The sequence below is a fragment of the Diabrotica virgifera genome, chromosome 7, assembly GCF_917563875.1.
Source record: "Diabrotica virgifera virgifera chromosome 7, PGI_DIABVI_V3a".
Lineage (NCBI taxonomy): Eukaryota > Metazoa > Arthropoda > Insecta > Coleoptera > Chrysomelidae > Diabrotica > Diabrotica virgifera.
The window spans coordinates 175,353,923-175,371,596 of record NC_065449.1 but is presented as its reverse complement, the minus strand read 5'-3'; positions in this window follow the sequence as shown (position 1 = coordinate 175,371,596).

The window sequence follows — 17,674 nt, the reverse complement described above, 5'->3', positions numbered from 1 at the left end:
AGCTTTTGACACTGTTAATCACAATAACCTCTTACAAACCTTAGAGAAAATTGGCATAAGAGACAACAGTTTACAATTATTTAGAAGTTACCTCTCTGAGAGACAACAGGTAGTAAGGGTCTCCGAAGTAATAAGCGAACAAAGAAGTATAACATATGGAGTGCCACAGGGAACAGTATTAGGTCCTGTCCTGTTTAATCTATATATAAATGGATTATTTTCATTACAGAGTACAGGGCACATAATTGGGTTTGCTGATGATACAGCTATTAATTATGATGCTGAGAATTGGTATGAATTAAAAACAAAAGCAGAATGTAATCTACAGCTAATAAAAGAATAGTTTGACTACAAAATACTAACAATCAATTTTAAGAAAACAGTTTATCTACCAATATTTAACTCTAACTTGACCATTGATCTTTTCAAACCCCTTTAAATATCACATAATAAACAAAATTTTTATATTAAACCCGTAACAAATGTTAAATATCTAGGAGTTTTTATAGATACACATCTAAAATGGGACTTTCACATTAAATATATCATTAAAAAGCTACAGTTTATCCTGTATAAGTTTAAACATCTTAAAAACACACACCTAATATATACCTTCGCACACTATATTACGGACTAGTAGAAAGTCATCTCCGTTATGGTATACTGGCTTGGAGAAGCGCCCTAAAAACACACATTCTCCCACTAAAAATCATACAAAGAAGATTTCTGAACATTATTATGTCTAAACCATATACCTACTCTACAGATAGATTATATAAGGATAGTAATATATTTGACTTGAAACAGTTATACTTTCTTTGTGTGTCTTTAAAATATCACACCATGAAAACAGACAACAATTTACCATCACATGAGCATGATACAAGAGGCAAACACCTTTATATGATTCCGAAAATGACAAAGTCCTTCTGCCAAAGAAGTTTTCTATTTCTAGCCCCAAAAATATATAATCATATCCCCAATGATATAAAAAATACTAAGAATGTTCTTCTATTTAAAAAGATATTAAAATCATTTCTGATGGAACAAACAAGAAATTTTTGTGACATCATTATAGTAGCTTAAATTTACATACATTAAAAAAAATAAATGAAACTCTAGAGTCACTACCAATTTTTATACCTATATTTCAAATTTTATATTGTTTTAAACTGATTTATTTTGCTTATTATTTTTATCATATTTAATAAAACATGCGTATATACACCATTCTTCAAAAATATTACTAACTAATTGAGCCATTCATAATTGTTAAAAAAATTTAATTATTCGTGCTTTATTGTTAAACTAAGTATTTATTTTATTGTTTTCATTATATTATTTATTCTACGTATCATATTTACTAAAACATAACTGTGTATTTACAATTAAAAAATAAAGTACCTATCTATTTATTGTATTATATTGTATTATGTTGCCATTTATGTTATTTATGTTATTTACGTTAATATGTTATTATTTATTATTTTATATCATATTTACCGAAACAGGTGTATCCACACCTCTCGGAGACCTTCGGGTTAATTTATTCACTTTAGCTCTAAATATCTAAAAAGATTGTACTTATTATTGTTGAATAAATTATTATTATTAATTATCAGTTGGTAAAAAGATATTTAACCAAGCTTGAACTTGGTAATAAACTCGTTTAAAGTGAAGATTCGCTGCATCTTTAAAAATTGTTGCAATGGGATCATAAATAAAAAAGTTATTCTTAGTAAAAAGCTCTGCATATTCTAAAACTTTAAATGCAATCATAAAATATAAATTTTTATCAATTTTGTACCAGATATGTCAATAAATAAAAATTTCATTTAGGAGTAAAATACCTATATTTTTCATTATACTGAAAATTATTATTATGGAAAGTGGTTTAGAATTAAAAACGATGTGTCAGTATGCAATTACACTCTTCTAATCGAAATATTGTGAACTATAAAGGTACATATTTATTGCCCGAAATATAACTTTTTTATATACCTCGTATAATATTGATAAAATATATTTTATATTTGCATATTAAGGTGAAACAGTAGCAATCAACAGGTAGCAAAAACGCGTTCCAAGATTGCGGCTGTAATTTTGAATATTTTTTCGAGATATTTGGCACACGTATTCGTAATATAAAAAAGAATGGCGGTACAGAGCCCAATTTGAAAAATATATTAATATGTGGAAATTACTCTGTAATTAAATACAACATTAAAAAAACTAGCCTGTACCGCCATTAAGAACAACAAAAAAATACACTTTCTTCAAATAAACTTTTTTATCCGATGCCTAGAGTGTGTGTCATTTAGGAACTACTAAATTTTTTTATTTCATTAGTAGTTCCAAAATGACACAAAATCTAGGCATCGGATAAAAAAGTTTATTTGAAGAAAGTGTATTTCTTGTTCTTCTTAATGGCGGTACAGGCTCGTTTTTTTAATATTGTATTTAATTACAGAGTAATTTTCACATATTAATATATTTTTCAAATTGGGCTCTGTACCGCCATTCTTTATTATATTACGAATATGTGTGCCAAATACCTCGAAAAAATATTCAAAATTACAGCCGCAATCTTGGAACGCGTTTTCGCTACCTGTTGATCGCTACTGTTTCCTCTTAAGTGTTAGACCATGCACAGCTATTTATGACGAATAACTCTCTTCATAAAATTAATAATAAAACAGTTATCATAAATAATAAGTGAAAATTTAATGATGTTGGGTATAACTAATTTGAAACAATATTAAAAAAACAAATTTTTGATTAGAAAAATATAATTACATATTGAAACATAGTTGTTAATTCCAAACAACTTTTCTTTAATACAAATTTTCGATATTGTGAAATATAAAGGTATTTTACTCTTGAGTGAAATTCATATTTTTTGACGTACCTCGTACAAAATTAACAAAATTTGATATTTGATGGTTGCATCTTATGTTATATACGATGCAAAGTATTTTATAAAGAATAACTTTTTTTTGTAAAGCTGATATTAAAAGAGTTATCAATAGGTTCCAAGTCGCAGACATACTGTATAAGAGCTAAAAATTTTTTTTGTTGAACATTTATTATTGTTGAAGCGTATTATTAAATGTATTTTAAGTAAATTTTACAGAAAAAAGTTTTGATCACTCTGTATATACATTTTTTCAGCTGGTAATTTTCGGTTTTTTATTACATTTTTGTTATCTTTCTTAGTTTTCTCAAAAAGAAATTGTTTATTTTATTTTTAAACTAAAATAATTCAGTGTTTTTTAAAGATTACATCCTAAGTTTTAAAAAAATATCAAAAAAATTGTATTAGATTTATTCAAACTTGAGGAACACCGTCATAAAATGGTGGAAATTCTGTAAAACTACAAAGTTTTTAAAAAATACATTTTTTGAGACATCGTATTATTCGAATTAAATTTTTAAGTTGTTACGTTTAGTAAGATAATTGAGGGGTAAGTTGTGCAAATTTGAGAGTTTTATAGGTAAAATTTTATTAGTTACACATTTTTAAATCATTTTTAAACAAAATTCATGCAAGGCTCACTTTCCGCCCACACCGTACTTATGTCCATACATTTTATTTCTTTTTATTACAACCATAAGATAGCTTATTTCATCTTCTTTCATGTACAATATGTAAAATTTCTTTTCATCCACTAGTTAAAGAATTACATTGAAAAAACTCAGCCGTGCACTTCTTCCAACGCTAGTTTTAGCGTTATAAATAAAAAATTACAGAAGCTAGAGATTTAATTTTAGAAAAAACTTTATATAAGGTTTTTTTTGTAAAATTTTCTGAATTTTTCAGTGGTCAAGTCAGTTTTTTTCTAAAAATTACATTTTCGGAGTTATTTAAAAATACATCTAACTTCGCTGTTCATTTGTTTAATAAAAAATGAAGCACCCACTTCTCGAGTAGAACTTTTTGATATGTTGTTTATTAAACACTTCTTAATGAAATTACAAAAAGTTTTATCTTGTTTGATTTTTTCCGAAGTGAAAATCTAAACGCACTCCCCTATTTGTAGGAATTGGCACAAACTATCTACGTCTTTGTAATTTTGCAAAGTGATATGGTCTTCTAGCGTTTCTTCGAAATGTCTTGCCATCAGTTCTACTAATTGTTCTGACGAATAATTATATTGTAAATGTTTTGCATTATTATATTTGTAATGCGTATGTTTATTCTGAGATACCCGTCCTATCATTGTATTTCCCATTTTGCAATTCTTTGTTGATTTCTAATTGTTGGATTTTCCCCAGAAATGATTCAAAAATTTCTGTCCAAACTGTTGCCAACTGTTAAATTCTTTCTCTTTGCTGTCAAACCATAGACCAACCTCATACTTAAGATGATTTCTGATTGTTTCTTTAGCTGTTTCAAAATTTCCGATGTGTTGTACTTTCTTTTTTAAGTTATTTATGAATGGCACTGGGTGTAATTTTCTTACATCCCCTCCAAAACGTATTTTCACGTCATCTGTACTCAGGGCTGTGCCGTGCTATGATGCGGTGAGGCAGTCGCATCAGGCGGCATCATAAGGGGGCGGCATAATCAGTAAAATCCAAAACACATAAAAATGCATTTAAACCTTAAAAATTTCAATTATGTGAAATATATGATGCCTTATTCGAAATAATAGAAGAAGTTAACAAAGATTTGGAAACTAAAGTCAAAGCACGAGGATCAGCAAAAAATATTAAAAATTATAAATTTATGTGCGGTGTAGTTCTTTAAGGCGCATTCTCACGGTTCGATTTTAGTTGGTCAACTTTAGTGGATTAATTTTAATAATGTTTCAATTTTAATCGGTCAACTTTTGTGGATTCAACAAAAGATTGATCGAGCCAAACTTTATCGTTCAACTTGACATTTTTCAGACGAGTTGAATAGTGTTGGTCGACTTGAATCACTCTTGGCAGCGTAAATTTTTATCTTTTAAATTAACAAAATGAGTTTAAAGTGATCAGAGAGTTTATATGCAGAGAGAGTTCAGATGTTTATATCCTTCTGCATCCTCCATAGCAAGTTATTTCAGCAGAGTTTCTAAAATACAACATTCATTCCTTTTTTTTTACTTCAATTTTGTATCCAAAAACGACGTTTTACTTTATCGTACTATATACGTAGTATAGTATAATAGATAAAGTTATAGGATCGTGCAAAAAAAATTTTTTCAGATTTCACTTTTTTTCGACGTTTTGAGTCCCCCTGAGTCTAAAAAGCAAATAAAAAAAACATGTCGGAAGTATGTACGTACGTACGTATGTCGCCACCGCCCAGCAAAAACTACTGGACCGATTTTGATGAAATTCGGTATGAGTAAGTTTAAGAGAATTTTGTCGAGAAACTAAGCTTTTAAAAAAAACCTCTCAAAGGGGGGCCGAAATAGGGGGGTTATTTTGGGCCCATTTTTGCAAATTTTGACCGAAATGAATGAAATTCAACTCAAAGTAAGCTCATCGATAGGTAAATAAAAATACGGAATTTGACATTTCCAAATTCAAAATGGCGGCCAAAATGGCCGACCGCCCACCCGACACATTTCCCTATCTATCTAAAAACTTGTTGAAGATACCTGTTGAAGATAAGTTTAATTTGAAAAAGTCGTTATATAGTCTAAAGATGGGGCTATAAGAAGGATGTTATCGTTTTTCAGAAAAAGTTACGGGTTGCCTATATTTAAGGGGTCACATTTTGACATAAATTTGAACTAGATTTTCTCAAAAATGGCTCCAAGGAATTTTTTTATTTTTTGATATGTCTTTGATATCCTATCAGTAAATTGAATGACATTAGTCATATATCTTAACTCCCCACAGGAGGGGAGTTATGAATTTTTTATAAAAAAATATTCGAGTGCCCGTAACTTCCTTCTTAATAGAAACTAAAATTTGAAATTTTGCAAACATATATGGTACTTTATTATCTATTATCACAATAAATTTTACCAAAAATATGGCTTCCGGTTGAACCGGAAATGAATAAAAAATCTTAATTTTTTTAGATACGCCCTGTATATTTTAACATATTTTGAAAGAATGCAAAATTACCTTTCCAATGACATAAAATTCATTGCTGTAGCTCAAAAATTCGAAAAGTTACGGTAAATAGAAATTTTGCTATAATCTTATGTGTGTCCTCTCTCACGCGTTCATAGCAGAGCATTATTGTAGGGCAGTCAATGAGGGTATTTGGCTCCGAATTCCATCCTACTACATTGATGTACTTGATATTTTCACAGTAAGTAGGGAATAGCTCAAGAAACAAAATCTACCCTATATACTATGGCGCTTTTATCTTGGGGCGGTTCCCACTTCTTCAAGGGGGTGGAAAATTTGTTGGTCAAAATAAGCACGAAAGTGGCTAAAGAACCTATTTCTAAGCAAAAACTGGTCTATACTTTTTTTTTGGAACTCAATACTTTTTGAGTTATGCGTAGTTGAAAATTGGCCATTTTCATTGAAAAATGACACCTTTTCGGACGGATTTTTTGTGAATACCTTAAAAACTATGCATCTAACTAAAAACACTATATAAAACATTTTTTAGATTATAAATAATAAAGAAATTCGTTCCTTCGTAAATGTTCTATTTATAATACAAAAAGAGATATGGTAGGTGAAAATAGTTTGTTTTTTGGTGCATGCTCAAATTGGTGTATTCAACTTGAAATAACAGAGGAACGGTAGGTTTCAGGTGTATAATGCTACCAACACCTTTTGTAGTGTTTGAAAAGGCCTTTAAAACGAGCACCGTTAAATGTCGGTTACTTACAAACTAAGCGAGATATGGTGCAAAAAAATATATGACTAATGTACTTTAAGGAAAAATGAAAAGTATATACATTTAACTCCCCATCTACCATAATTTAAATGCATTGTTTTCCTTCTACAATACCTTTTAATATATATATAGTGTTATTTCTACTTTCAAAATGTTGAACGGGTTTAAAATGAATGGTTTTTGTAAAAAATGTGATCAAATTATAGAATGAATTTTTAAATTTTCTTAAAAATCTTCCTTTTTCTCCATGTAATTCGAAAATAAAAATATTTCACCCCTGAGAAGTGGTGGGAACTTCCCCCATGATAAAAGCGCCATAGTATATAGGATAGACTTTGGATTAGGAGATTGGGCTACTCTCAAAATTTCATTAAAATCCATGCAGTAGGATAGAATTTGGAGATAATATCTTGTTCTTAATCTCGCGCATTGACTGGCGTAATCGAAATATAATGAAATGCAAATATTGTAAACTATTAATTTCTCAGAAAAATGAACTAATTTGAAATGAAAGTATGACTATAATAGTCTATTGATTTATGCAATAATCTACACATCTATAGTGTGTCCCCGAAATATGGCATCGAACATTTTCTCAAATGCAGGAATTAATGATGCGTAGAACCATAAAATACTTTTAAGTACAGTAGGTGTTTCTAAAATATCAAAATAACCAGTAACTTTGTTATTTTTATAGAATTCCAGTATCTAGTACCATAACGATAATAGATCGGTACGATAAAGTTCTCGGGCGGCCCTCCCGTCCAGCATTTTTTATGTTCTTTATTCCGTCTTAACATAATTTTCGTAAGTTGTTGAATCCAGTGGCGTAGCGTGAGTGTCGGCAGCCTGGGGCGGAAGACAATTTTGCCGCCCTCTTATTTGGATATTTTAATTGATTGTATACTATACATTACATACATTAATTATAGAGAACTTTTCGGCGAAACCAGTCATCATTATTTTGCATTATACAGGTTGGATTTTAAATAAAAAAATTTATCTAAGTTTTACAATCACATTTATTAATACAAAAATTCTTTTACTTTAACCAATTAGATACATTGATATAACTTAGGTACCTACCGCTTAAGATTAGGTACAACTTGACGATCGACAAAATTAAAAAATAAAATCAATTTTTGATTAGAACTACAACGATACTTTAATGTTATATTTTTATTTTTATTGATAAGTAATATGAGTATTTGTTAGAATTAAAAACAAAACTTCCGTCTTCAATTAAAAATTTATACGTCTACTTTTTTTAAGAGCAAAGTCTTTTATTACACTTCAATGTCTATCGCATCACACACCTCTTGCTCAATAGACAAAATAGCCAAATTAGTTAGTCTTAGAGTAATCATTGTCAATCTTGAATAATTTTTACTAATCAATTTCAATTTTGAAAAACTTCTCTCGCAGCTGGCATGGCTTATACTGTGAAAAATATTTGGAATATTATTAAAATATTGGGCAGAGTATCTTCGAGCTTGGATTTAACAATAAATTTAAATAATTTAAGTGAGCCTGCATTAATCAATTTCGTTGCTTGTAGCAGCAACGAAAGTCCGCAGTCGAAGTTTTTATAGCTTGAAACCCTGCTCGTCAATTTCGTCAGGTGCGTTGTTTACATTTCAACATTCAGTGTTGTCTGGATCTAATAATATAGCCGACGTTAGATAAACAAACTTATCCGTTAAATTCTGTAGCTGCTGAAATCGCTCACGATTTTCTACAATAACTCTATCTAACAAAGAAAACAGCTTTCGTCTCAACTCATTTTCACAAGACCAGTTAGCACCTCTAGTTCCGTCATGCTTTTTTGTTATGCGCCTCCGAGGTTTTATTGAAATTCCAAGTCCTTCACACATATTTTTGCATAACCAACAGCACCATTTGCTCATTCCTCTCTTTTCTCTTTCAATATCATCTGCAAAGCATTTTACTGAGCGCACGATCTTATGTCAAGTCCCCTTGTTTGTAAATATTTTTGTGCATCATTCACTTCATGTTGCACCGGCTGCCACAGGCCCAAAAAGCAAAGAAAGGCAAATGACTGCATCGAAACTAGTAAAGCACCTGCATCTGTCCTAGTGTTTAAGCTTTCACCTGCCTCTGTCAGTTTTTCCAAAGTCCAAAGTGACGAGAATGTCTTTGTAATGATGTCACATTTACGGCATCGCCTCTTGCACTCCACCGCGTGCCTTGAATCCTTTTTTTGCCTGTAGCTTCTATCAGAATTTCCCAAAGATGTGTCGACGAGGAAAAAGAGGAATAGCAACGTTCTAAAGTGCCGAAAAACGTTGTGCTGATTGTTAGTCATAAACGGAAAATTCCCACAAGTCAGTATAGACTATAGACGTTGTTGCCAGTCGCTACAAGATATAATTCATAGAAAAGGAATTCACCAAATTCGTCCCAAAATAAGTAATGAAAAATTCCCTGCTCCTTTCAATCGGTCCGAATTTGTAGTTGCGATAAAAATATATATAAAATAGTTCAAATATTTACAAAATTTTTTTATTATTTATTGTTAAATTTTGCCGCCCTCTAAAAAGCGCCACCCGGGGCGCTCCGCCCCTGCCGCCCCCACTACGCTACGCCACTGGTTGAATCAGTAAACTACTAATAATGTTTATACTTTTGCGCATAACTACACTTGGCGCCATTTTGTTAAAACTAATTGCTTCAATTTTGTTTAAAATATGGGAATAAGAACAACCGATTTAAGTTGTTCCAATAAAGTTGATCAATTAAAATAGAACCGTGAGAGCCTTTAGCATGATATTTTATTCTATATAAATTCAGTCTTAAAGATGTTGCAACATGTAACTATAAATTTGTCAGATTGGGTAAAAATGCTGTCGGAAGCTATAGAAAAAATTAAAAGTTGCAAAAAATCTGGCTATTACCAAACGAAAAATACTGCTAATGAAATTGAAGAAAATCTTGATATAAATTCGGAATTTCCAGTTGAAAATAAAATTCAGACCAGGAGAAAAAAGCATTACCTAATTTGATTACGAAAAATCTATGGATGAGCTCTTAACAGAGGAAGATAAATTTAAAATAAATTTTTTCATTTATATGTTAGACATTGTCATTAATTCTTTGATTAATCGATTTTCGCTTCTAGAAATTCATAAATAAATAAATGTTTGATGATATTTTTAAATCGAGGGAAATGGTGGTAAAACACTAGAAAAAATTTGTATGAATCTTCATTCACTATTTTCAATGGAAAAAAATCGGATATAGAGGCAAATGATCTTCTAGACTAGAAGAATTGCGTAATATATCTTAAATGATACCATACTTCATGAAACCTTTAGAGATTATGAACTATTTGTGCCAACATAACCAAATCTATTTATATCCAAATGTAGTTATAGAATAGATAGAATAGAAATATGCTTTATTGTCACTAAAAATTATACAATTTTATGAACAAAGCTTAAATAGAGTCAAAAAAATTAACAATAACAAATACAATTTTCTGAAATTAGATAATTCTTCAATATTAAAAAAAAACAAAGTTAATAAAGTAAAATAATATCAAAACCAATATATTGCAAAATTAATATAAATTGAAAATTGAACATATAACATAATAAAATACAAACATAGGAACTGATAAGTTGTATCACTAAGAATTTTATTTCACTTCATGTCTCCGTAGCTAGTGGGGAAACAATTTTTCAAAATTAAAAATTATTAAAAACTATTCACGAAGCTCCATAAGACAAACAAAACTAAAAAATTTAGCAATCATTTCAAGAGTCCTCACTAGCTGCTACTTTCGACAACACCAATCTGATTGACGAGTTTGCCAAAATTACAGTCAGAAGAGTAAAAGTATAATTTTTGTAAATATTATTCAATGTTAATACATATTTCATTTAATTTAAAGTATGTTTTGTTTTTGAAATAAAAGTTTTCGTTAATTTTGTGCAGTTAGGGCGGCATTTCGATGACTTGCATCATATTAAAAAGATGTACCGCACGGCTCTGTCTGTACTATGGATCAACATTTCTCTTCTTTATCCGAAATTTTGTTGAGTTTTGATTTCAGCAATTTATCTTTCGTTTTCTTTGATCTTTGTTTCCACTTCTTCTATTTCTTCTTGAATAGCGTTTTCCAACTTAGTTTCCAACTTCTCTAGTTCCTTTTTCTGGCAATTCTTTAACTCCTTCATTTTATTTTCAATTTTTATTTCTTGTTCCTTCATGTGATCTTTAATTCTCATTTCTTGTTGTTCTATCTCGTTCTTCATCGTTGTCAAATATCCTTTTATTTCCTTCTCATACTTTCCTATGCGTTCCTCCATTTTCTGGTTGTTCTCTTCTATGGCTTGCTTTGTTTCTTTTTGATTTTCTTGCATTATCCTTTTTGTTTCTCTTTGGTGTTCTTCTATTTTTTGTTGTGTTTTTTCATGACTTGTTTTGATTCCTCCTGATTTTTATCCATTCTTTGTGACTGTATTTGCATAAGTTGTAATATTTTCTCTATTCCTGATAACTCCTATTTTTCTGTTTCCATGATTGTTGTTTCTAAAATGCCTTCTTGTTATAAATGTGTTCCTTTTGGTCTAAATGTTCCTCTTGTTCCAAATGTTCTTCTTGATTTTTGTGGTCTTTGCTTTTGTTTCTTGTCGCATATATTTCTTGTCAAAAAATACTATCCCCACCAAATAGGAAACTTTAAAAACACCCTATATGTTGAAAATACCAAAAATTCTCTCTCACCTAATGTAATAAATTGTGAAATATTAAAAAAAAAATATCAAGTGCAAATATCAAACAAATGAAATAAATTATGAGAAATTGTACCTAAAGAAAATTCATAATATATCATAATTCTAATATATCAATTTTGACTACTCGATAGATAAATTTTCAATCACCTGTTTTTCCCTTGTCTTTTCTTTCAAAGTTGCAACCAGAAATACTTTCCAATGTCTCTCCAGTAGGGTGCCATTTTGTTATGCTCTATAATGTCTTTCGGTTATGAGATTGATCAGCATCTTATTAATTTAACTAATTAATTAATTATTTTAATTGCTACTCATGGAAACAAAACCAAAATGCAATAAATCTTTCCAATAAAGAATATTCTCGGGGCTAATTGTTTTAATGTATCACCTTTAGTTTGTGGCTTCTAGTATTTCTCGTTGCTTACTTTATCCAGGACAAAACAAGGAAAATAAATATACTCACAATCATATAAATTTTATAAATATTATTTATTCATATACTATACAGTGCGTCCATAAAGTAACGCATAAATTCATTATTTCATAAACCGGCGATTTTAAGGAAAAATCCCGAAACAGGTCGATTTTTATTTTTAAATTACGATTTTTTTGCATATATATCATACAAGTGACATCATCCATCTGGGCGTGATGACGTAATCGATGATTTTTTTAAATCAGAATAGGGGTCATGTGATATCTCATTTGAAAGGGTATTTAATTTTCTATTCATTAATACAAACATTAACATAATTATTTATACTGGGTGTCCAAAAAAATGTTTTCTTAAATTAAATTAATTGGCACAAAAGATGAATGTAAGTAATTTGTTTAATTCTAAATACATTTTACTGCTGTTAGAAAACATAAAAATGTTTTATTTAAAAAATAAACATTGACTTTCGCTTAACCTTCGGAGTACGGAGATTATTTGACTTACTTAGATTACGAAGATGGGTCAAGCGTGACCCATTCTCATTTTATTTATAAGGATGTTTTAAATAGTCAGTATTAATAAACAGTACCTTTAATTCAACAAAAAACAAACAAACATAACCATTATAATCCTAATTTATTGTATTTAAATTTTTTAAGATGGTTTCCCATGGGTATATACTAGTTCGCTCCGGCGGCCAGATTTTAATACCTTACAGAAAACCGGCATAGGTAAATTCGCTCCGGCCATATATTTGAATACGTATACCCGTAAACAGAGACGGCTGCGATTTACGTGTACCTACAAACATATTAAAAATATTTTTCGAAATCCGAAGACCGGGTCAGGACTGACCCGGCATCATAGATGTTACGTAGAGGAAAAACTGTAATTTGCATGTTCACGAATTATATACGAAAAAATAGACTGAAACAAATAAGGAGAACTTACGATCAATCGGATTTGTAAAAAAATTATTTCATAAAATATTAAGAAATAAGTGAATTTCGGGTCACGCTTGACCCAGTCTTCGTACTCCGAAGGTTAAACGTAATGTTCAAATTTCCAAGAGGCAGGTGGGTGGCAGCTCTAATATTGAATTTAAGCGAAAAGCAATATTTATTTGTCAAGTAAACATGTTTTTTCTTTAAATAATTGATGGATTCGACCGTTAAGACCGAATGTTTTCTCTTGTTTTCTGACACCAATAAAACGAATTTTAAATTAAATAAGTTAAGTACATTTTTCTTTTTGTCTTAATTAATTTAATTAAAAAATTTTTTGATCACCCTGTATAAATAATTGTGTTAATGTTTATATTGGTGAATATAGAATTGAATACCCTTTCAAATGAGGTATCACATGAACCCTATTCTCATTTAAAAAAATCATCGATTACGTCATCAAGCCCAAATGGATGACGTCACTAGTATGATATATATGCGAAACAATTGTAATTTAAAAATTAAATCGACCTGTTTCGGGATTTTTCCTTAAAGTCGCCGGTTTACAAAATAGTGAATTTATGCGTTACTTTACGGACGCACTGTATAATACCATAAAAATATAAGATTCAGTATGTATGCTAAAACTTTGTTCTGTTGTAAAAAAATTTTTCTACTAAAAATAATCTGTAATTCTACTATCTTCATTTCTTTTAACAAAATTTCATTTAAATGATTTGGTGGACTGTTCTTATTATTATAAAAAAAAAAATTAAATTTTTACCTTTTAAATAGATTACTTATACAGTGCTAGTCAAAAGTCAGTACCCCCTCGTATCTTTTGAACGGTTATACCCATAATAGTGAAATTGGGAGGGAGGAAATAAACGGACGTAAGCTTCTTAACCAGTTATGACAGGTGACGTAATAGTGACAGATGACGTTACAGAGCCACTGTGACCGATAATTTTAAATAGGACTTTATGGCAAGTGATACCTCGTTTGAAAGGTATTTAAAATACTTATTCAGTCATACTATTTTTTTTTGGGTTTAGGTTGATTTTGATTTAGGTGAATAAATTAAATAAATATAATATTGTAGTTTCGAATTTAATTAATAAAAATTCAAATGTCCGCCTATGGATTTTTTGTCAAAAAAGTTGACGTTTTTTAATTCTCTAGTAGTTTTTACGTCAACGTCAACCTGTTTGACAAGTAATCATAGGCGGAATTTTGAATTTTTATTAATTAAATGCGAAACTACAATTTTATATTTATTTCATTTATTCATCAAAATTAGCTTAAACTCAAACAAAATTAGTATGACTGAATAGGTATTTTCAATACCTTTCAAACGAGGTATCACTTGCCATAAGGTCCCATTTAAAATTATCGGTCACAGTGGCTCTGTAACGTCATCTGTCACTATTACGTCACCTGTCACGACTAGCTAAGAAGCTTACGTCCGTTTATTTCCTCCCTCCAAATTTCACTATTATAGGTATAACCGTTCAAAAGATACGAGGGGGGTACGGACTTTTGACTAGCACTGTATATCCTCTTTGCATTTTATTTATAAATGAATAAATTATGCTGTAAACTGTTAAATTGACAAAAAACAAATACGGTATGTAATATCAAACAACTCTCTTTTTTCATAAATAATCTGACTAACTTTTTCTATCTTCTTAACTCCTTCTCATGGAATGTGTTGTCCTGGTTCTCCCACACGTGCTCCTCGGATGCTGCAACTGTCCTTCTCGTCCAAACTGTTTCACAAACAAAAAACAGCACTCGCTCAAAATCTCTCCTCAATTTAATCTATGACTCGATACAAACAATATCAATCTTTATAATTCCAAGATGTTTTTTCTTTCAGCTCGATATCTTGTGCAAACTTGATACAAACCGGCTACTCGTTCCAGACAGAAACTGGAATCTATTCAAACACGAGGAATTTGTAACTTCTCGACTCGATCACGATTTCGTCTCAACACGAATCTGCTTACACGGCCACAAACTTAACCACTTTACAAAAAATTATTACTTTTCAAAACTGGACTGGTCTCTTCCGATCCTAATTATACAATGAATCTTTTTCCCTCATCAAACTCAGAATCAACCACTCTTATCTCCCTCTATCGGTGTCTCTCGCCAATCACAAGTATTATCTCTACATTACCTCCCTAGTTTCATTTCTTAAGATCAAATAGTGTTGTATACAAAATTTCAAAATTTCTATCTTGTCAAATTTCCAGGAGATATTAAAATTAACTTTTTTCTTATATCCTAGAAAAAACCCGTATCCTAAAACTAAACAAATTTACCGTCGAATCTTTCTAAGAAACCATTTAGAAACATTCTATTGTCCATTCTAAAGCGGCACATTAAATTTCTAAAACTGATCGTATACGCTCTGAGCTTCGCTGGTGGCGCTCCTAGCGGATTACTAATTCAACTTTCACCGGTAATTTTTAAATTTATTATTTAATTGTTATCGCTTAATATTTACAACGCAAAAAAGTAATTAAATTGTAATCGATTTTTTTAAGATTTTGCTAATCATTTTGACGTTCTATTGATAACATATGAATTTCTTACTTCGGATACTTTCACAATTATCGTGTAGATGGCGCTAAGATTAATATATTAGTTTATAATTGAATATTACGGAACATTACAAAAACTTAAATTTAGTATTTAACCCTTAACTTGGCGCGCCTATAACCGCTGTAAGAAAAATGTTTTTGCTTACTGGATGTCATTTTTAGAGGGCTCCATTATCAGAGTCAATTACAGTTTTTTTCCTATTTTAAATTTTTTGACATTTTATTGACATTGTATCCCATAAGATACACTACTAGGCGTACCGTACATTACAATGTACCTCGCAAGACACATTGCCAGGAACACTATAAAACAAGTACTGATGCCCAATAGATACATTGCCAGGTTATTAAAAAAATACCTCCGTATCTAGAAAGATACATTGCCAAGATGTATATTTGTAGTTTGGACCAATATATTAAATATTATTGGGTCATTGAATTAAAACAAAATTATCAAAATTCCACAAAATATAATGAAAACAATGAACAAATCTACAATAAATTGTTCCGCTAAAAGTCTTTAGAATTTTCAAGACTTTTAGCAAAACATTTGTAGATTTGTTTAATGTTGTCATTTTATTTTGTGGAATTTTGTGTTATTTCAATTATGAATAGATGCCATTTTCAGCCATACACATAGTATTGAATCAATTAATATATAATCATGTACATTTATAAATTATAAATAAACTACAATGATGATCAAACATTTATTTTTAAAACTTAAATTCAAAACTTCAAATAAAACTTGGGAACACTCAAAAAATAAAAGTAGATAGTAATTATAAGTATAAAAAAATACAAAATTTAGTTATTATGAAAATCATAAAAACAATTATAGGATTCCGTCAAACATAATCTCGCCCTACATTTTGTACAACTCATTGCTGTTTGTACTTTGCAACAGTTTCGGCATCGTCCTTTGGTTGTAAAAGTTGGAAAGTGTCCGAAAAGATCTTTTCTGACATCTTCTCCAGGTATATTCTACGAATATATGACGTGACTACGAATCTTCTTTTTCGGTGTCATCGATAATGTCATCACGCCCAGATGGATGACGTCACTAGTATTATGCCAAAAAATCGTAATTTAAAAATAAAAATCGATCTGTTTCGGGAATTTCTATGTTTATTTAGATAATATCTAATGAATTTATGCGTTACTTTATAGACGCACTGTATATACTTAATATGTAAAAAATAGAATTCGATAATATGAAAACATACTGTAACATTTTTTTATACTAATACTTTCAAGAAATATTGACGGGACATACATATATGATTCATACATACAAGCTGGGACATACATACAAGCTTTTGGAGTAGATAAGAACATACGATAAATCATTACAAACATAATATACCAAATGTTTTTATCACTTTTCTGTTAATCCTCTAATGGGCAAAGTAGCTAATAAGAAACAGTTAGTATTTGTCCGTATACCGGGTGACGTATCCAAAAAGATACTCATTCAATTTTCATCAGTACCTGCCAATGTATATTCAAGGATACTATCTAAATTGGCGCTAACCTGGCAATGTATTTTCAGAGATACTACTTTTCAAAGTGATCCTATCTGTTTGTATATAAACAAATCCTGAATATTATTTTATACGATTGTTTGTTGCAGGCCTAATTATCTGGAATTATAGTTTACCAATTCATATAATAACTTAAAACATTTAAAAAATGAATTTACTTTCCGAATGACACAAACTAACACCTTTTTTGGAAGCCATTTTTAGCACGCATACATAAAACGCTCTCTCATTGGTGGAAATCTCTGTGTATGACATTCAAATTAATTTATTGGTTAGGCGAATACTTTATGGAGAGGGTACGTTTAAAATCTCGCGGCAACTTTACGTATATATAGACAAATTAATTCTAATATACAACGTATCCTGGAGTACACTCCGCCAAGTTAAGGGTTAAAACGTAAGTATATTTAAGGTAAAAATATATACCACAGCTTTTACCAACTAATATTTTTTATAATTAATGTTTTTACTTTTAATTTTAAATTAATCAGTTTGACATTTATGTCAAATTTCCGGTAAAGGTTTACAGACTTGCCACTACTGGCGCTCGCGAATTTGTAAATAGCCTCTCTACGTACGAGCTCA